Genomic DNA, 23,261 nt, shown 5'->3' on the forward strand with positions numbered 1-23,261 from the left:
CTGCTTCTATTTATTTCTCTTTATCCTTATCTTCATGATATATGATTCTTAAGAGTTTGAATCTTTTAAATTTTCATTTTATGTGAACAATTACACTTGATTTGCTCAGCACTTTAACAGCCTGTCTACTCTGACTTTTGGTCAGAAAGATAACTCTAACTTTTGTGACATCTGTTAAATACCTGTATTGCATGCTATCACTAACTTTGAGTTAAATATGCAGTTTTAATATTTGTCAAGTAAAGGCAATACTTGATAAAATAGTTTGTCTCTCAGAGAAAACAATGTAACATTTTGAGAGGTTCAAGAGAAAGGAATTATTCAAATAAAAAAATACATTTTGCTTCTACCAGAAATAGTAAACTTCCACTAGAAAAAAAATACAAGTTATCAATATACAGCAACTCAACATCATCTTATGGCTAGGCTAAAATATGTAGCTATCAGAAGTAAACAGAGGGAACTTCTTTTAAGGACATTGACATTTAATTCTATTTGAGACTTGTTAAAGGTCATTCAATTTCTTTGCTTGCATTTTGCTTTCATTATCTTGCAAGCTACTTTGCTGAATTAATTCATTTAATACTGTGAAGATGAAAATTGATTTGTATCAGATCATCTCATTCTGCAGATAACTTGCTAATTTCAGAAACATTTCATTCTTATTTGTAATGAGGAAGAGGGGGATGGAAAAAAAAACTATGAGAATGAAAAGATCAAGGAAATTGGATATTATACGAAAGACATTATCTTCCTGAGTTTCTTTTGAAAAATGACCCTATCTTTATTTTGTTATAACAGTTAATGTAAGAAGGAGATGAGTGCTATAAAAACCTGTTTATCAAAAAGCAAGAGAAAGAAATAAGAGTATAACCACTACTGGAAACATCACTCTCAGACCCAAATAAAAATATCAGGAGAGATCTAAAGTATGTTTTCAAGCTGAGAGCAGCACAGCAAACATGGAGGAGGTAAAATTATCTCTATAAAACCTTATAGTTACAAATGCAAACAAAAGAGGAGTGTAAAATTGATAAGAGAATAGAATGAGCATGATTTGATCAATTCTATTAAAAGCTATGAAAGACAATAAGTGATTCAATAAAAGTAATCTGCATCCAGGTTTGCTCAGTAATCCACTGGAGGTCTTTGTCAAAATCTTTTGACAAGCTAATTAAAAGCAGACAGTTATGCAGCATTTGGTGTTTACCTTTGTGAAATGAATCAACTCATCTTCAAGTTCCTATATTCATATTTTCTCTATTGCCCTGTCATGGTGACCTTTATGGTACAATACTATGAATAAACTGAATATTCATCAAGACAGACTCTGAGTCACAGTGAAAATAAAATGGCAGAAAAAAAATTTAACCAGCATTTAATTCAATGAAGCAAACATTCATTTAAACAATGAATGTGTCCTGGACATTGCACAGAGTGACAGAGGCACACAAATAAAAGTCAAAGTAACTGCCCTTGAGGAGCTCCTGATACACCAAGTATTTTAAAAATAGGGTAGTCTGAATTTTTCATTGTATTTTGCTCTTTAAATTCTTTTTCTGAGATAACGAGAGATATTTTCCTCAGGATAATTATGTTCCTTTTATAATACTGAATTCCTCTTAGCGATTTATATTCATAACAAACAAATCCCAGAAAGGCTACTAAAATAAGGAAAAGGTAGGGAAAAAGGCTTATTTTGTTTTGTTTTTGGTTTTAATACATATTTTGGAATAATTTTTCAGTGCTTCCATAGGATAAGCTGATGCCTTGAGGCTAATATGGTTTATATTTTCCCTGGTGCCTGTCAAATAAGTAGAAAGTAAAATCAACTCTTTACACCAGTAACGTCCTCCAGGGCCAGTTTTGCTTTAACAAACTCCTCCTATCTAAAGATTCAAAGTAGGCCAACTTTTCTTCTGATAATCCATCTCAGACTCAGGCTCACAACTAGGCCAGAAAGCTTGGCCAGGCTAGGTTGTTTCTCCACACTGCCGTTTTTGAAAAATTGTATTGAGAGATTTTGAGTGCTTTGAAAAAAAAGGAAAGATTGTATTGCGAGATTTTGAGTGCTTTGAAAAAAAAAAATCTTGACAATATATTTTAAATAAAATGAATAAGAATCTGACTAATGTTCAATTAAAAAAATTAAGTAGATCTAAGAGAATCAAAAATAACATTTATTTTGTTTAACTTTGAATATTTTAAATCTAGAAAGAGTCAGTGCGAATATTTAAGGTAGAGTGATGTTTCCACATTCTCGGCATTGATTCTTCAGTAAAAGTTTTTAAAAGGAAGTCTAGGCAATATTTCTACAACATCAATGTTCTTTTTTTGTTTTTGTTTTTGTTTTTGTTTGCTATAATAGACCACAAGATAACACTTACTATAGTGCCAGCCCCAATACTAAGCACTTCACAAATGTTACTTTATTAGATTCCCTCAACAGACTTATGAGGCAGGTAGAGATACTATTTCCATTTTGCAGATCACAAAATTAAGGCATCAATAAGGGGAAGTAACACATTCAAATGTCATCTATCACTGGAAGATCTGAGATTTTAAACCAGGGAGTCTGTCTACAGGTTCTTAGTTCTTAACCAGACATACTGAAGCTGCTAAGTGTAAGTTTTGATATTGAGATAACTTTTGTTATGATTTATTTTTACTTTAATCAAAGTAATACATGTATAGAAACCTACAAACAATAATAATAACTAGCAATTTTAAGGTCATTCCTACTTATTTGATTCTTAATGACGCAAAGCAACCTCTTTTAGTTTTCTCTTTTTTTTTCTGTCATTTATCTATGTAATTACATATATCTATTTAAAAATAAAACAATGCCTATACCTACTGTTCTTTCTTGATTTTTAAGTACATGGTATTTCCTACCTGCTACAAAGAGAGGAGAATCAGTACTTTCATATCATAGACACAAGCATGCATCCACTCTTACCCTCCCAACCAATATTTCACTTTTTTGTTAGATCAGTACTCATAATGACATCATACCATGTAAATCTTGGATCTTCTTAAGTGACTACAGAGATTACATTTTCATACCTGTACAACTTTTAATTTTCCCTGAAGTTGCTAATTGACTCATTTCATCTGCTTAGATTTCTAAGGACCTACCATTAATTCATTCCCAAGTATCCTGACAAACTATAAATTTCCATATAATCCAGTAAAACACGCAGTTAATCTGCCAAGTGTTTTTATTTCCTATCCCTGGTGACTTCTCTTTCTTGGAGTCGTTTGCCTTCCTGCCCTGATCTGCCCTGGATGGATACTAATCGCAGGAAGTTCTCTCACTATGATTCTGAGCAGCTGTCTCCTGTTTGTCTGAGTTTGATCATTGTTCTTTATAAGAATTTTCAATGAATTCCCTAGTTTTAACACCACCTTCAAAAGCAACTCACCTTTAAAAGCATCTGATTTCACCAAATTCCTGGACTTTCCAGAAATAATAATGTAAGCAAGTGATAATAACCCTGATTGTCTCTCACATATGCCTACTCCCATTTTCATAAGCATAGGCTTTCTCTCTTCTATTAAATTATATATATGTATACATACATTATACATATGTACATATATAGATGTACATACATATAGATGTACATGTATGTATATATACATATACACACATATCCCAGAGAGGTTGAAACCAGATAAGCCAGGTGGATCTCTGAGTTAAGGACACAGAGCTGAGATTCTGAGGAGGCCAAAGTGGCTAAAATTCACAGAAGAGAGTAATAAATTCATCTATATGGAAATGCAAGATCAATACAAAAATCAATCACATTTCTATATACTACCGACAATCAAATAAAAATTGAAAAGAAAACAATAATACATATACAATCGAATAAAAAAACCATGAAGTACATACAAATTTGACAAAAGACGTGACAAACCAGTACACTGAAAACTACCAAATCTAGACATACCTAAGTGCATGGAGAGCTTTACCCTGTCATGATCAGAAGATCCAATATTGTTATTGTAAGTCTCCCAAATTGATCTATCCATTGAATATATATTTCAAATTAAAACTCATTAGGCTTTTCTGTATTTGTGTTGGTTTTAATAGAAACTGACTTGCTGATTTTAAAATTCATACAGAAAAAAATTTAAAAAAATAAAATAAAATTCATACTGAAAAGCAAACAGTTCAGAATAGCCAACACATTTCTGAAAAGGAAGAACAGACTTGAAGAGCTAACAATAATTGATTTCAAGACTTATCATAAAGCTACAGGCAATAAAAACTTCATGGTAAAGACAAAAGGAGAGACACTAAGACAATGGAACAAAATAGTCTAGAAATAGACCCATACTCATATAAACAATTGATTTTTGATACAGTTACAAAGATGATCAATAGAGACAGAATAGTTTCAACACTTGATGCTGAGCTCTTTAAATATACACATGCAAAAAAGTTTAACTTTTCCCTACCTTGCACCATATAAAATATTCAAAATAGATAACAGACCTAAAGGTAAAATATAATACTATAAAAATAATGGAAAATTCATAAGACACTTGGGGTAAACAAAGAATGCTTGCAAATGACACCAAAAGCATGATCCTCAAAAGAAAAACATTGATAAAATGTATCAGATATGATAAGAGATACATGAATAAAAATATATATGGAAAGAGAAAGAAAAGAGAATCTCAAACTCAGTAATAACACAAGCAATCTAATTTTAAAAATTGGTAAAAATCTTGACCCAATACTTCAAAAAAATATATGGAAGGCAAATAACCACATGAAATGTACTTGACATCATTAGTCACTAGGAAAATACAAGTTAAAATCATAATCAGATCCCACTATATATTTATTAAATTGAGCAAAATGTAATATCTGATTCTGCCAAGTGCTGTCAAGGATAGGTAAAACTTGAGCTCTCATATACTATTTTTTTTCATATACTACTGATGAGAATGAAAATGGTCCAATCACTTCAGAAAAGTTTGGAATCTTCTTCAATTATTAAAGATTCATCTGCCAGATAACCCAGCCATTCTATCCCTAGGTATCTTATCTATTCAAGAGAAATGAAAGCACATGTCTATACTAAATCTCATGCATCAACGTTCATAGCTGCTTAATTTTTAAAAACCTGAATTTAGAAACAACTGAAATACCTATTAAGTAGTCAAGGGATAAATTGTGTTATATCTACACATTGGATTACTACATAGCAATTAAAAGAATTAGCCATTGACACAGCAACAACATGGGTTGAGTAAAACCAAACCAAACAACAACAACAACAACAACAACAACAACACAGATAAAAACCAATATATTATGTGATTCTACTTATATAAATTTCTAGAAAATGCAAACTAATCTAATGATAGAAAGCAGATCAAGGGTTGCTTTAAGAGAGGCAGAGGCTATTCCCCTACCCCTGTTTGTAGCAGGGGTAAAGAAGAGAGGGATTACAAAGGCACACAAGGGCTAGAATTCACTATCTAGATTGTGTTTATGATGTCAGAATATTTCAAATTATACACACAGTGCTAAACAGGCCGATAAAAAAGTATGGAATAAAAAATAAGGGAAAAATTACTCTTTGTTTATGACTTTTAAAATTCCAACATGTTAATGTTGTTTTTTGTTCCTTTGTTTCTTTGTTTGTTTGTTTTTGCAAGGAGGGGTTGATGAAGGAGAAATTCTAAGTGATAAGATAAGTGAGGTGCATAAGATAGGCATCTTGACCTATCATTAGGCTACTCTTGGCCTTCAGGTGATTTGATTCATCATAAGGAAGATCATCTGTTTGTATGCCACAGTTAGCTGTGAGTGACTGAAATCACAGAAAGCAAACCCCTGGATAATGGGGAACTACTATATAGCCTATCTCTTGTGAGAAATGCTATGCGGGACACTGAGGAAATTGAAGAAAAGTTACTTTCTGATACCCTCTAAATTACTTTCCCTGGCACCTTCAAAACTTGTGGATATGGTAGGAAATGGGATTGTGAAAAAAAAAAAAAAAGCATTATTATTTGCAATGCATTGTGCAAAAGCAAGGTGATCTTATCATTTAGCTAAGTGAAGGAAGGATATGGATTAGAACCAGGTTGTTATAGTAAGATTCAGGGATAAGCATTCTACATAGACAACAGCGAAAGGATTCCTGGAAAAGAGGCTCAGTTTTTATTTTATTTTATTTTATTTTATTTTATTTTATTTTATTTTATTTTATTTTATTTTATTTTATTTTATTTTATTTTATTTTATATTTTATTTATTTACTCATGAAAGACACAGACAGAGAGAGAGAGAGAGGCAGAGACACAGGCAGAGGGAGAAGCATGCTCCATGCAGGAGCCCCACGTGGGACTTGATTCTGGGACTCTAGTATCTGGCCCTGGGCTGAAGGCGGTGCTAAACCGCTGAAAGAGGCTCAGTTTTATAGCTGTATTCTTAGATGTTTCACAGTAGCAGAAAGGGGCCTTGGATGCTACTGGCCCTAACTCCTCAAGGTATATAGGCAAATGATGAAACTATATGAGTTGAGGTCATCTGTCCATGGTACCTAGTCACAAAGAAATAACCAGGTTCCTCTTGAGAGGTGAATACCTACTGAGTCCTTGCTTGAATCTCATTTCACTGCATCCAATGCCTCTGCTTAGTGGTTACAAGTCCTAACTTTGCAGCCAGACTGCCTGAGTTTGCATCCTTGCCTCTACTGCTTACTAGCTGTAACCTTTAGATATTAAGGTCATTCATAATAATTCATGTCTGTTCCTTTCAGTTATATGGTAGGATCACACCTCTTTAAAAGTTGGTATGACCCTGTGATATGTTGTAATCCGAAATGTGAAAAGAGCAACATATGTCACTTCTGGGAAGAAGCTTTAGAATCCAGTGCCTGATGAGTCATGTCTGTTTCCTCTTGTCAAAGTAAGAGGGGAAGCTATTGTCCAACTGAGGCTTTGGTCAGATTGGATCCTTGAGCAACAACAGACAGCATGGATTCTTCCCTGTAAGTTTACTAATCTGCAGTATTAGGATGAAACTTGTTTCATCAATCCCCTGAAATTTGTGTTTGTATACCGCAGAATAAACTAGTTAATCCTCACAAATATTGTATGTGACCTTGGGCAAGTTGTTTAGCCTCGTAGCTACTCTGTTACCTTGTCTGTAAAATGGGAGTGACAATAGTATTTACCCTGAGTTTTTTATGTGAATTAAATGAGAAAATGCATGTAAAGTTCGAAGAATATGCCAAGTACACAGTAATTTTTATTAGTGATAATTTATTATTATCAGTATATCCTTTGAAAGGTTGAAAAACTCAATGATTTCCATTCATATTAAGCTACTATTTAATGAATACTCACTATAAGCCGGGTAACATAATGATACTTTACATAAAATATGAAAAATCACCATCATGACAACATTGTAAAACTTAATTAGCATTCTAGCAAGTATTCAGATCTACACATTCCATTCAGGAATACTGAAAAATATTTGTGTGGCTTTGTTGTTGGCAGTATATGTCCTATTTTGATTGTAGCAAATGTTTAAATTTTCAAGTGTTCATTAGAAGGACTTAAGTGAATCAAAATATACGGAAGTGGGTTATTCTCGACGTGATTAGAGTAGATTTTAAGCTTGGTTAGACCTATTCTGGCTGTACTAACAAACTGAGTCAAATGTGTGGAAGGATTTACATGCAGTAGAAGTTAATTTTTTCCTCATATGTCAATGATGCATCTATCCTCCTTGTAGTTATTCATGGACCCATGCAGAGACTCTGTTGCATTGAACAAAGAGTGTCCAGAATCACCTTGGAGATTGTCTCCATTCAGCATTTTGAAGAAAGAACAGCCACAAAAAAAAAAAAAAACAGCCCCTAAAACAACAACAACAACAACAACAACAACAACAAGAGCAACTATGACAACAACACCCAAACAAACCATAGAGGAGTCTACCTGGGAAGTTTTCATGGGCCAAGTTTAGGAGTCAAATACATCATACTCATCATGCTCATACTCTTCTGACTATGACTTCATCCCTTCATCACAATTAAGTGAGACCTAGAAGAGTATTCTAACAATGTGCCCAGGAAAAGCAGCAAACATAGATTTGTGTGATGTATATACCAATATTTGCCTCAGCTTTTTAGACCCTGGAATCTCTGAGTAAAGAAACTATCCACTTAAGGTAGCTCCTAACAGAATAATCCTAACATACTTATTTCAACATTTTCAGCTTGCTAATGTTCTTTTACTTCATTCATTCTCATTTTCCTCCTCAAAACAACCCTCTGAGGGGTAAGAGAGGTGTTATTATTATTCTACACTTAAAGTGGAAAGAATTGAAATAAGGGTTAAGAGTCCCTGGGTCAAATGGAGCAGAACTACTTAATAGAGAAATTAAGTGGATGTAGTTAAAAGGGATAAAGTGAAGCTATGTTAGAGTCTCAAACCTCAAGAGAGGGCTCAGGCAAGACCTACTTTTAATAAGCCTTCATTCTTAGGGACATTTTGTTATGTATAAACTCACTTCATATTAAACTTAAAGAAAAATGGTCATATGAGATTGATGTGTTATACACTTAAAATTACTGTACTTAAAAAAATCATGCATATATACAATCTGATAGTCTTTTATTGCCCATATCTTCTCCAAAGATTGATTCATCCTAAGTAGATGAAAATAGGAAGGAAATTATAATTTAATGAGCAGGTGTGTAGTTATAAAGAATTCTGTTAGTAGTCTGCATATATTATCTCATTTAAAGAAAGATTCTGTGCAACAATATTACCTACATTTTATACATGTGAACCTTGAAGGTAGAGAGATTAATGTTTCTCAGGAATTACAGTCAGGAATGAAATTCAGGAAGATTACCTTTTTCCTGCAATAGTGGTGATAGAAAGCTATGGGGATTGTTCTGGACATTCTGAAGGCAATTTTCCACAATAATTATCCCATAAATGGCAGAATGTTTACATAAATCTATACCAGGTACAGTTGCCAATATTGGCCTTAGCAAAACCCGATGTGGAAGGCTAAAATATTAAAGGAGTCCTGTTATGTTGATAGGCTAAGAGGTCAAATGATAAAACACAACTTCAATCTAACTCAATTATTAAAAATAACCTGTAAGACGATGGAGAAGTTAATTCTTGGGTAACTTGCATCTTTAAGCATAGTTGGTCCCTTCAAGTCCAGCTGGCTGATTCCTGTATTTGGTAGTGCATGCATCCCATGTACCCAAGCTGAGACCATGGCAGAAGGATGAGTCATTCTTCAGAGAATGGGCAGACAGATTGTGGATGCAAAATTCCAAAGAGTAGATCTGGAATTGCTTGCCTTTTATCTACTTATGTTTTGAGCAAACCATTACATTTGTAAGAAAAAAACAAGTAATCTGTATTATCATTCCAGTTATCTTGTGATTGCTGATGAAAACCTGTATACTTTGAAATTATCTTAGTCTCTGTCATTCACTGGCTGTATGGTGCTACTCAAGCCACCCTCTTTAAGCCTGTTTCCTCACCTGTTAAAGTGAGAGAATAATACCCACCTTCAAGTCAAGGAGATTAGAGATATTTTTTTTTAAATATGACAAACCATTTATAGCACATAGTAATACTCATTCAATATTTATAGTTGTTATTGTTAACATTGGGATGGTAACAATGGTAATGATGATGATGATATTTGGTCTCCAAAGCCCAACTCATTTTACATACCAGAATATCTTTGCAGTGGTTATTTGCATTTAGGCCTAATAAGTTTAAAATTAACTTACATGTACTGAAACCTTTATTTTTGGGAAAACGTTTTCAAACATATCATCTCATTTGACCCACAAATGATAATTCTCATTTTAGAAGTGGAGTCTAATACTGATGTCTCAGAGCCAACATTATGACTCTTCCAATGCTATTCCTACTCTACCTCAACATTTCTATGACAAACATTTTTCAGTACTTAACATAAACATGACATTGAGCTAAAACTGATCCATCAAACTCAATTATATAATTTTACTCAAAACTGTGTCACTATTCTCTATTCATCCAAAGCTGGGCACTGCATACATGTGGCACAAATGAATCACAGTAAATTATTTCCCCAGAATAGATTTAACACTGAAGGGAATTTATTAGTTAGGATGGATTGAATAAAAGGCCTAATGAGGCCTCTGAATCCTAGAGTGGGAAGAAGCAGGAGCACATTTTAGATAATGCATTTACTCTCGGAGATCAAAGAATATAATCTCAGAGAGGGGGAAAAAAGAGTGAACATTTAAAAATCAATCACAAAGAGTGCTCTAACGTAGGAACAAAACAGCACAAAGAGAGCTGTATGTCCATTGTGATGACATGGGTCAGTAGAGACAGACTAATAAGATACCAAACAGATAGTAACAGATAAATAAAACTTGTTTTAGCGTTTGCTTGGTAGTTGGTCAGTTGATTATATCTAAAAGATACAAGAGAAAGCCAGTATTTTCAAGCTACCCATTCTGGAGATCAGCAACATTGTTTAAACTCAGGATTTATAAAAGCCTCTCAATAGACACACAATTGCAAAGGTTGACTGGCCCAAATACTTTAAAGAACATGGAGTTATATAGAGCTTGAAAAACCATCTGTTATGTAGTCATCCCTAGAGTCCTCATTCCCTTAAACCACATGTGAGGTCTCTGCTCTGGGAGCACAAGCAAAGATCCAGTGTTCTAGGCATAAAACCCTAGGTGTTCTCAACACTCTGTAGTCTAGTGGGAGAAACAATCTTCATATTTAGAAATTAATTGGTAATGAGTAGGCTGGACTTTCTGGCCAAAAGGAATGATCTGGAATTCGGGAAAGGATGCGGTCTGAGAAGAGTGAGGCAGAAAATACCATGCTGGCTGTACCCCAAGGGTCCAACTCATGTCTGGAGCATTCATCAGGGTGTAGGTCGATGTCTCAATTCCAAGTTCTGTATTCAAGAGCAGGCATGGAATACAAAAGCTGCTATTATGCTGTTTCATTGAGTCAGAAGGGCAAACCTTGAGTTTGCCAATTTTTCTGAAACCAATACTCAAAGTTGAAAAAGTCTAAGACAAAATGGGAAGACCACCAAAAAAAATGCTAGTAGGTAAGAACATATTGGTCAGATTAGCAGATAAAGAGTTCTAGTTTAGGAAGAACTATAATTTTTCTATGTTACCTTGAATCACAACTCTTTTTTCCATATCATATTGTTTCTTTAGACTAAACAGAAGAGTCATTCGTAGGATTTGAATTCACTTCCATGAATATATTTCATGTAAACTATTCAATTCGGTTTATATGTAATTTTACGAGGTGAATGTTATTACTATACACTTCTTTGCAGATAAAGAATTTGAGGTTTATGTAGGTGAATGGCAGCCATTAAAGAGTGATGCCAGAACTAGATTTCATACTCTAGAAGCTTCCAACTTCACTTCCCATGCTACTTCTCTTGCTGTTTTATCTCTTCCCCTTTCTTTTTCTTCTTTAAGGTTGAATTTTATTGGCTTCAATTCCTATTACAAAATGACGCATGTTAATTTGTAGTAGAATAATAAAGCATATTTTAGCAAGAAGAATATTTAAACTGCATAATTTCATCACCTAAAGATAATTGTAACTAATATTTTGATGTACTTCGAACATTTTACCTGTGAGTCTGGGTATGTGTGTTGGTGTATGTGTAGGCTTAAGGGTGCAAAAGTGTCATCATAAATGCATACCAATTTGGAAACCTATTTTTAAACAGTATTTTTCAAATATTTTCCACATAATTATATATTTTAACCTTCAGAATATTTTTAGAAAAATAATATATTTCCCCGTTAAAATTGCAAATAATGCAGGAAGATATGCACAATGAAAACCAAAAAATCCACAAATCTTCCATCATAAACACTGTTAACATTTCCATAAATACCTCCTGAATTTCAATATGTGTATGATTCAATACATACATATACATTATATATAATATGCTTTATATTACTAATTTTTATAATCTGTCTATATTATATTCTATATAAAATAAAGTATGAAAGAAAGTGAAAAAATGTGAACTCCTTTAATAATGAATGGAGTAACGTTAAGTCCTGTTTTGTTCTTTTTGTGGGTATGGGAGGGCAGAGGGAGAGAGAATCTTAAGCAGGCCCCATGCCCAGTCCAGCATGAAGCATGACATGGGGCTCAATCTCAGAACCCTGAGATCATGACTTGAGCTGAAACCAGGAGTCAGATGCTTATCTGACTGAGCCACCCAGGCACCACTGAGAAATCCTGGCTTTAAAATCAGGTTACATGGAATCAAATCCAGTTGGTCTCCACTGTAAAATAGAGATAGCTATATATAACCTCAAAGATTTCCCATAAGTACTCAATGTTATTGTATGTAAAACCCTTAAAAGAGAATCTTTGCATGGTCACAAAATGAAATGTTCAATAAATATTAACTGTTATTATTGTCATCACTGTTTTCATAGCTGTCATGACTGTAATTATTATATATTCAAACAATGATAAACTGATATTAAGTGTTTTTTTTTTTTAACATTTTCATGTATATCCAATGTACGACCATAAAGGACTGCTTTTATATCCCTTGGGAAAAAATAAACACTTTGACAAATAAGTCCTTTATAGGTAATAATTATCTGCAAGAGCTAGAAAGATTCATTGTAATAATAATTAAAAAAAAAAAAAAGGCTTGGGTAATCAATTAGGATTCTTCTGTTTCTCAAGGTCCTCATGAGAGAGAAGCTTAGGTCAGTGGTGATTAGTTTAAAGTTGTCACCAGGTGATTAGTGAAAGATTGAATATCTGCAAGGTTACAGGAAATCCTAAATGTGACTTTCCTACATCTCAGCCTCCCACCAGGTGATGATAAAATTCTGGGATAATTATCTTTTATAATAACCTTTTATAATGCCTTTAGAAACCCATGTTTAACATCCGGGTTCTGGATATAATTTCTTACTAAGCCACTGGAATGATCTTATTACTCTTCCACAATTTATAAGAAGAAATAACCAGACATCACTCATGCACAGTTATATAACATTAATGAAATGGTCAGGCTGTAGACAAGAGCTATGCTGATTCTATAAGATGGAAGAGAAACCAAGAACTTCAGTCCTGGGTTGGACCTATCACAACGTGCATTTTTGTCTTCCTTACTGCCTATATTTCTCTAATTTATTCCCTTGGATAAATTCCTAAAGAGGGATGTCTAGGTGAAGTATTATATATATATGTTATATATATAACATATATATATATAACACATATTATATATGTATGTATATAGTGTGTGTTGGTATCATTGGTAAACTGTATTATGAAAAAGATTTGTATTTCTATGCAAAGTTTGGAGAGGAAGGTATCTCTGCATTTTGTGCTAGGATGGGTACCATGCTAAGCTTGCCTCCTGCCATTTCTGTGGTACACAGTTCCCCTTCAGAGAGATTTCTCTAATTTCAAACTATCACCACATGGCAGTCACCATGAAAGCCTTGGTTCAGGCTCTTGTCCACTCTCTCTCAAAACTCAGAAATCCCCAGACAGTCCCTTCTGGCACCTCTGTAGATGCTAATCTACCTTTACTTATTCCCAGAATTGTCTAACAAAAATCACAGATAGTAGGCTTTTACAGCAAGAAAATAATTTTCTTAAATTCTTTCTGAAATGATATCAAGAAGCAAAATGTCCAATTGTATTGTCTCTACATAAAGCTGAAAGAAAATTACCCTGCAGTAACTGATATTTATGCTCTCTAAAAGACGACTGAAGGGCATGCATTTATCATAAAGTAACCATCAAAACTCTACCTTAAATCTTGCCATACTGCTTAGTACAGCTTGTAATTATGAAAATTGCACGCTATTGAGTTTTATGGATTAATATTTTTGGCCTAGACCCATATATTCTTACATTTTATAATTTGCATACCAGAGCAAATTCTTCTTTGATAAGAAATGTAACACAATGTCCTAAATTTATCAAAGTATATGTTTAGTCTTTTGGGGTAATACCATTAGTTTGAATCCATGCTTCACAGGATTTAGGAAGAACTATATACATTAAGTGCAAAAATATGATACATGGGATTTTTTTTTCTTTTGCAACAGAGAATTGGCCTCTTGAATTTTTCTCTAGAGGACTGGTTCTCAGAGGACAGAGGCTCTCCACTTATAAGGAAGCACCCTCTTCTTTATCCCCTTTGCTTTACACCTTTAGAGGGACAAAAATAATAATAGTAAGGTTCAGGAAGGAAGAAAAAAAAAAAAAACAGTCAAAGGCGAATTAAGCCTGCTGCAGAAGACCTTATTTCCCAGAGTTCAAAAGAGTCTATAGCTCCCTCAAATTATCGCCCTTCACCAGAACTTTAACTAATATTCTGGAATCAAATGAATAGCTTTTGTGGCAACAAATCAAGTTATTTAGCTATAGACTCTTCATTTCTCCCTCAAAAATCTGTGGCATCTGTATGCAGCTGGTTTAAGGAAGACTAGATTTGTGTTCCTACTTTTGTCTTCTTTTCTTTTCCAAATATCAAAACTTTTATATGATTAAAAAAGAAATTGGGGTATATTTAGAATTATATGCTACTATAAAGTCACCATTCATATTTCTCTTTTACACACACACACACACACACACACACACACACAAATTGTTTGATCCCAAACTTTATCTAGCAACTGGATTCAAGCCTGCAGCAGAGCAGCCTCAGCCTCTGAGATAAAGCCTGGACCTACGCAGGGTATAGACAGGAGGCTGTTTGATTGTCCCCACTGTTTAGTACTGACTCGGTATCAGCACTGCACCTGCTCTGTCAGTTTTTGTGTTGTGATTTCACTAACCTTTTTGTCTGTATTAATAGAGCTATTCCGCATTGCTCTTTAACCACAAGTTAACTAACTTCTTTATGATGAGATAATCATATTTCTCCACATCTTTAATTTTAAATTCATTCATAAAATTCCCTTGAGGGCTTTTGTCTTCTACACCAAATAATTATACAGTCATTTCTGTTTCTCCAAGTAATGCCAGAAACCATGTACTTAAGGTAGATACCACACCATGATATAATCACAACATCAAAATTGAGACAGGGTGGTTTAAGAGATAAATAGAGAGTTGTAATCTGAAACGTGCTACTATTTCCCATAGTTGGGAGGTGCTTGGAAGGCACAAATAATGCATATGTGCTTGCTACTAACTCTAGGCTACACCAGGAGCTGGCAATACAGTATCGCTCATTATTTTTGAATCTATTCTGCAGGTATTTTTAGTCACTAATAGGTATTTTAGTAGTGATACAGCCAACATGGAGTAACTAGATGAAAGAATAGTATTGCTTTATACAGTCATATATTCATACCAATGATAAACAGACTCAAAATTTTCCATCACTCAGTGATTCCATTTCTTTGGTTTCTAAGGTGCCCCTTTTTTGGCAGAACAAAAATATCAGTTTGTTTCCTGTGAGGATTTTTAGTGGTACTCTATTGATAGAATAGCCAGATGGTGAACAGTCACTATTAGACCAACTCTGTGAGCCTCAGCTTCATCCTTGTGGTTAATTTTGTGTTAAGAGGACTTTTCTGGAACATACTTTTGCGTGCATCAAAGGTTCAAATGCAAATCTGGCAAACGAAGTTTTTCTTTAGTATGAAAACTTGTGTTCAGTTTCTCATAAATGATTGATAAGAAACAGTTTAAACAGAATGATATAATAGTCTCAGGACAGATTATAAAATGAGAGGCAGAAGGAAATATGATGGATGACAAACAATATAGGAGTTAGTTGATGTAGGGGGACTCTGGATGTGAAATCTCGCACTATCTCAGCTGTTATTCGCTGTGCCTTAGTAGCCCAAGAATAACAAACATGCCTAACTCTTGGTGTTGTGTTAAGGATTAAGTAAGTTAATATGTGTTAAGAAGAACAATAGCTGGCATTTGGAAACATGCTATTAAAATTAGCTACCATTTCTTTTTTTTTTTTTTTTTAGCTACCATTTCTTTATAGTTTTCAGGACTTTATAGTTTTCAGAACTTAAAATTTGACCCTTCCCTTACTGAAAGGGAATGTGGAATCCTACCGCCACTATTTCCTTTCCCCCTAAAAAAAAAAAAAAAAAAAAACTTCAATAGATTCAAATATAATGTGCACCTTCCCAGAGTATGTACAGTAAATGAGATACACCTGTCACTGAATACATTGCAGAGTTGATTTTGTATGTGTTGTGGGGGGCAGGGGCAAATAATTCTATTCTTATTTTCTAACCTTCTAGACTGACAGAGATCAATAGAGAAGGTTTCTTCCTTTTGTCTTTGTATGTATACAGTAGGTGTGTTTACTTATTACTGAGAACTCTCTGAGAAGCTTGAGGATTTTTTTCCAGCCTTATGAAAATAAAATGAACATATACCGTTATACAAGTTTAGGTTTACAGGGTGATATTTATGCACATATTTATTGTGAACTGTTTACCACAATAAGATTATACATCCTCCATCTCACATAATTACCATTTTGTTATTGTTGTTGTTATGGTGAGAACATTAAAGCTTTACTCTCACGGCAACATTTAAGTTTATAATACGGTATTGTTAACTACAGTCATTATGCTGTACGTTAGAGCCTCAGAATTTATCTTATAACTCAAAGTTTGTCCCCTTTGATCAATATCATCTCATTTTCCCCACCCTATAGATCCTGATAAGCCAGCACTTTATGCTCTGCTTCTCTGAGATCAATTTTTTTAAAATTCCATAAATTATCCTTTTTTATCTGCTTATTTCATTTAGCATAGTGTCCTCAGGGTCCATCCATTGTGCTACAAATGACAGGACTTCTTTCTTTTTTGTAGTATATGTGTATGTATACACATATTCACACATCATATATTACATATAATTTTTTAAAAGATTGTATTTATTCATGAGAGACGGGAGAGAGAGAGAGAGACAGAGAGACAGAGAGACAGAGAGGCAGAGAGGCAGAGACACAGGCAGAGGGAGAAGCAGGCTCCATGCAGGGAGCCCAATGTGGGACTCGATCCTGGGTCTCCAGGATCACACCCTGGGCTGAAGGCAGCGCTAAACTGCTGAGCCACCTGGGTTGCCCTATTATATATAATTTTTATATAAAAATTCCAGTATCATTTTCACAAAAATACAAAAAAAAATCCTAAAATCCATATAAACCCTGAATAGCTGAAACAACCTTAAAAAGAACAAAGATAAAGGCATCACACTTCCTGATCTCAGACACATAGATCAATGGAACAAAATAGAAAACCCACAATAAGCCACAACTATATGGTCAATTAATCTTTAACAAAGCAAGAAAAGGGGATCCTTGGGTGGTTCAGCGGTTTAGCGCCTGCTTTCAGTTCAGGGTGTGATCCTGAAGACTAGGGATCGAGTCCCACATCGGGCTCCCTGCGTGGAGACTGCTTCTCCCTTTGCCTGTGTCTCTGTCTCTCTTTCTGTGTCTCTCATGAATAAATAAATAGAATCTTAAAAAACAACAACAACAACAACAAGGAAGAATATCCCATGGGAAATTGTCTTTTCCACAAATGGTGTTGGGAAAACCAGCTTTAAATAAACACTACTTAATGGGACGCCTGGGTGTCTCAGTGGTTGAGTGTCTGCCGTTGGCTCAGGCCATGATCCTGTGGTCCTGGGATCGAGTCCTCCATCAGGCTTCCCTCAGGGAGCCTTTTTCTCTCTCTGCCTATGTCTCTGCCTCTCTCTCTGTGTCTCTCATGAATAAATAAATACAGTTTCTAAAGATTTAAAAAATTAATAAGTAAACACTACTTATTAAAGAGGCAATCTTTTCCTCAATGAGCATTCTTGGCTCCCTTGTCACATATTAATCAAATACATATATGCATGAGTTTATTTCTGGGCTCTTGATTCTAGTCATTGCTCTATGTGTCTGTTTTTATGCCAGTACTATACTGTTTTGGTGACTATGGCTTTGTAATATAATTTGAAGTCTGGAATTGTGATGCCTCTAGCTTTGCTTCTCTTTTTCAAGGTTGCTTTGGCTATTTGGGATGTTTTGCGGTTCTATACCAATTTTTGGATTTTTTTCCAGCTCTGTGAAAAATGCTGGTGGTATTTCGATAAAGATTACATTAAACGTGTAGATTGCTTTAGGTAGTATGGCCATTTTAACAACATTTGTTCTTCCAGTCCATGAGCATGTAATGTCTTTCCATTTCTTTGTGTCATCTTCAATTTCATTCATCAGTGTTTTATAGTTTTCAGAGTACAGGTCTTTTACCTCTTTGACTAGGTTTATTCCTAGGTATCTTATTGCTTTTGGTGCCATTGTAAATGGATTGATTTCTTATTCTCTTTTGCTGCTTCACTGCATTGAATCCATAGCTGGCTTTGGGCAGTACAAACATCTTGACAATGCTAACTCTTATGATCCTTGAACATAGAATATTGTTCCATTTATTTATATCTGCTTCAATTTATTTCATCAGTCCTGTAATTTTCATTGTAGAGATTTTTCACTTTCTAGGTAAATTTATTCTTAAATATTTTACTGTTTTGGATGATATTTCAAAGAGTATTACTGTCTTTATTTATTCTCAGATACTTTGTTGTTCATGTATAGAAACAAGACTAATATTTATATGTTGATTTTGTGTCTTGCAACTTTACTGAATTTGTTGACTAGTTCTAACAGTTTTTGGTGGAATATTTATTATTTTCCATATACATATATGCTGATGATAATATCATCAGCAAAAAGGGACAATTTTACATCTTTCTTTTTATTTGGATGCCTTTTTTCTCTTTTTCTTGCCAAATTCGTCTGGCTAGGACTTCCAGCATTAGGCTGAATAAAAGTGGTGAGAGTGAGCATACTTGCTTAATTCTGGTTTAGTAAGAAAGTGTTCAGTTTGTTACCATTGAGTATGATATTAGCTGTGGGTCTAACTAACATTCACAAACAATATAGGAACCAAAGTGTTGCTTCAGATTATGCTGAAAACCTGTTCAACACTGTCAATGAAGTCCACTTACTTTGCATCTATCTACCCTGTCTTTCTCACAAATAAATGGCTTCATCCTAAGGCTGGTTTTACTCAAGTTTCCAATACGGGTGTCAGAATCTTTCATGAATGCCAATAGTAGGAAAAACATGTGTCTTTGTTGTAATATTCTCAGAGAAATGGAGGTCTTAACAAAGACTCAAGTTTCAGACCTACACAAGTATATGACAAAGTGCATGGCAGTGCTGTTTTTCCAAGTAAAGTAAATGAGAGGAAAATTGATCAATGGAAAACAGTTTTGCACATCTTACAGTTTTACACATCTTAGGATAACAAACTAACTTTTTTTTAGCAGTATTTTTTGAGGATTTTTAGTTAGAAGACTTGGAAGATAAAATTATGTCTCTCTCCAGAACAAAGAGCAGGTTATCCTTAGCACTTCTCCCTCTCATACCTTGGTCCCGATCCACCAGAAAATATGTTAGTTTTACCTTAAAATATACAGATAGAATCTCTTCCATATTTCTGTGGTTGACACTATGCTCCACTACGTTTTGCATGAATTACTGCAGTTTCCTTGTTTCTACCTTACCCACTCACCCATCTACAGTTATTTGAAACACAGAATGAAATTTGTCTTCAAAAAATATATTAGTAGAAGACTAATACTACTCAAAACTCTCCAATGACTCTCCATTAAGCAATTTCCGAAGTATTTAGAGCAGCCTACAAAGCCCCACATGCTCTACACCTGCCCACTCTCATTACTTCTCTAACCTTATTCCTTAATAGTCTCCTCTTCATTCATCCTACTCCAGCCACACTGCCTTCCATGCTGATCCTAAGGCATGCCTAGAACACTACTTAGGGCTTCTGCATTGCCTGTTTTTTCTTTCTGAAATGTTCTTCCTCCAGCTATCTGATGGCTAACTCCCTCACTTTTTAAAAGTATTCACTACTATATCACCTTCTTGACTCCTGACTATCTTACATTTACATTTCCCTTCATTCCCAGCCCATCCTTTATTGTTTCTTACCTCTTTTTTCTTGCTTCCACATTATTAATCACCTTCTATCATGCTATATCATTTGCTAAACAGAGTCTTTATTCTTTTCCTATAATTTGAAGTCAACAGGACACATTTTTGCCTATGTTTTTTTTTTTTTTTTAAGATTTTATTTACTGATTCATGAGAGACACAGAGAGAGGCAGGAGAGAGAGGCAGAGACAGAAGCAGGCTCCATGCAAGGAGCGCAATATGGGACTTGATCCTGGGACTCTGGGATCACGCCCTGAGCCAGAGGCAGACAATCAACCACTAAGCCACCCAGGCATCCCTTGTCTATGATTTTACTGATGTTTCCCAACACCTGGAAAAGTACTGCACCTGTTATCAGTGCTCAATACATAGTTTAATGTACCCCCCTCCAATTTTCTGTGGAAGAAGGTAAGATATATATAAAATTCCAGGTCATAATTGCACTGTTCTTTTGCTTTTCTTAATAGAAGGATATTTTAACACTGTACGAGAATGCTCCCATCAGTATAAAACCCTTTTGGTATGATTTAAGTTTTGAATATACTGTTGGCTATGACCTAAGCATATTTAAGGTCTCAGATAGAAATGACCTTTCTTCTAAAAATCACATTGGGCTGATTAGCAATGTCCTAACATTGAAGATAGAAAATATAAGCCCCTTGTGGAATTTACAGTAAATGTGTCTTCTCTGTTTGTTGCACATTTTCCTGTTCCTCTTGGAAAAATATTTAGCAAGTTTCAGGTTACAGCTTTCTATTATGCTCTTAAACAACCTTGTCTCCATTTTGATTATATGGTTATATCATAGTGTTTTATTTGCTTTACGGAGGAAGAGTCTGTACAAGTTTGGGAAATTGCAAAAGTGTATAATTATTTAGATTGGAAAAAGCACAAAAGTATCTTGACTAAGGCAGTAAACATTAGGGAAATACAGATATATGATTAGTTTTTCATTGCCAAAAGAGGAACTAAACAAATAGCAGTGTAGAAATTAAATTTCATGTTATTATTTTAACAAAGTAAAAGTTAAATTGATGAACTTTGGGGCCAAAGTTCATTTCATAATGTTCCTGTGTTAATCAAAAAAACCTTAAATCTAGGGTTTAAAACAGCAAACACATCTAAAACTTAAAAAAAAAAAAAAAGAAATTGTTGACTTCATAAAGCAATATGTGGTGATAAGATAATTAAATTATACTGTCTAAGTTTTTTGTTTTGGTTTTTGGTTTCTGGTAGTTAATGTACAATCTTACCAAACATATGTGAAATTTCCTGGCTCAAAGCAAATGCTCAATAAATATCAGCTCCTTTTATTAACTTGCTTCTATGCACTCGTGCCAACATTCAGTATTAAAATAAAAAATTCCAATGTGAAAAGTAAAATAAGGTATTTGTATTGATTTAATGTGCATTTCTTTGTGATTAAACATTTTTTCCACAAGTTTATTGGCCATTAGTACTTTTTATGTTCCTTGCTTAGGTCTGCCTTTTATTTTTCTAATAGAGTGTTTATCTTTTGATTATTGATTTCTTAAAACTTTTATAGAATAAGAATCTAAAGCTTTGATTTACACATATGACAAACATTTTCCAGTTGTTTATGATATCTTTTTCTCTTTACTTTTGGATAATTACATTTTTATATAGCCAAATCTATCAACCTTTCCTTTGGCAAAATACTTAGTAAGACCTTCCCCAGCTTGAGATCAGATATATATTCTCCTACACTTTTTAAAAGCTATTTTCTGGGTTCATTTGTTATATTAAATCTATCCGAAATGTATTTTAAAAGTAACTACAAGGTAAGAATCATCTTGGTTCTTTTTCTAAATAGACAGCCAAACTGTATGAGCTTAATGACATGATATTTATCTTATAGAACTCAAACTAAGCTGTAATTGTCATTATTTGGACTTACTGCAAATAACACAATTCTTAATTCTTAAATGTCTAAAATAAAGACGTGTGCAATAAAAATTTATTTTAAGATTTAATTACTCAATGCATTTATTTAAGTTCTGGATGAAGAAATCCAAAATGTTCACATTAAATACATTCTATGAATGTATTGATGTGAGAATATTACTATTCTAGAAATTGATAATAAAAATGATACTTTATAGAAATAACCTCCTCGAATTAAAATAAAATTCAATGAGGTAAGAATAGACAGGTTAATTAATGGAACATAATATAGAGCCCAAATACAGGCCTACACAAATATAGTGAGCTGATCTTTAACAAAGGAATGAAGGCAATTCAATGGAGAAAGGATAGTTTTTAAACAAATACAGCTGGAAAAAGGCATCCTTGTGAAAAAAAAATGAGTCTATAAATGCATATTACTAGTGAAAGAAGCCAATCTGAAAAGGCTACATACTGAAGGATTCTGAAACAGGGACACTGAAGGGATCCCATGAGAGAAAAAGTTTCTTTTTTCCCCTTTGCTTCTTTTCCGACTTCTATTCTTGTTAGGACCTGCACCCCTATCCTACTGTATACATATCTTGTGATGCAAATAGCATATGTTCTCCTTGTAAGTGACAAGGAGTTAGTGATTCTTTGGAATAAATAACATCTAAGGAAGGACCAATGAGCCAAAATTATCATATGTGCATTCCAGATCACAGGAGTCAGCATCCTGATGCCAAGACCCCCTGCCTCCAAGGAATCACACCTGGACATTCATCTTTGTTCTAGCATGTTCCTGGATGCCTGAGAGAACATGTACACCAGACATCTACTCTCAATAAAACAAACAAACAAAAAAACTCAGACCTTGAACAAAGATGGAACTCCTCCTTTCCTTTCTGAGTCTCCTGGACACTGACTCCATCTGTTATATCCTTTCTTTCTATATCTTTGGTAAACTCTGCTTTCAACTCCTTCTGGCTCACATTTGATTTTTATCCTGTGTGAAGCCAAGGACCCTCTTGGCTGTTCCTGGAGGACCTCCTCTGGGTACTTGGACCCAGACTGTTAGCATTAATTCCAACTATATGACATTCCGGAAAGGGCAAAACTATAGAAATAGTACAAAGGTCAGTACTTGCCAGGGTTTAGTGGGCGGGGTGGAGCCAGGGAGGGGTGAGGATGTATAAGCATAGATCAGAATTTTTAGGGCAGTGAAAATACTTTGTGTGATACTATAATG

At 34.3% G+C, this 23,261-nt stretch overlaps 1 long non-coding RNA gene across 1 annotated transcript; it reads left to right on the forward strand.

Annotated features, from left to right (window-relative positions):
- Window positions 1–6,667: 6,667 nt before the first annotated feature.
- LOC144316776 (uncharacterized) lies at window positions 6,668–22,982 on the forward strand. Its single transcript, XR_013382626.1, has 3 exons — window positions 6,668–7,019; window positions 7,772–8,209; window positions 22,731–22,982. It is a non-coding gene; the product is annotated as an uncharacterized LOC144316776 (long non-coding RNA).
- Window positions 22,983–23,261: the final 279 nt, after the last annotated feature.

Source organism: Canis aureus, chromosome 7, assembly GCF_053574225.1.
Source record: "Canis aureus isolate CA01 chromosome 7, VMU_Caureus_v.1.0, whole genome shotgun sequence".
NCBI classification, from domain to species: domain Eukaryota; kingdom Metazoa; phylum Chordata; class Mammalia; order Carnivora; family Canidae; genus Canis; species Canis aureus.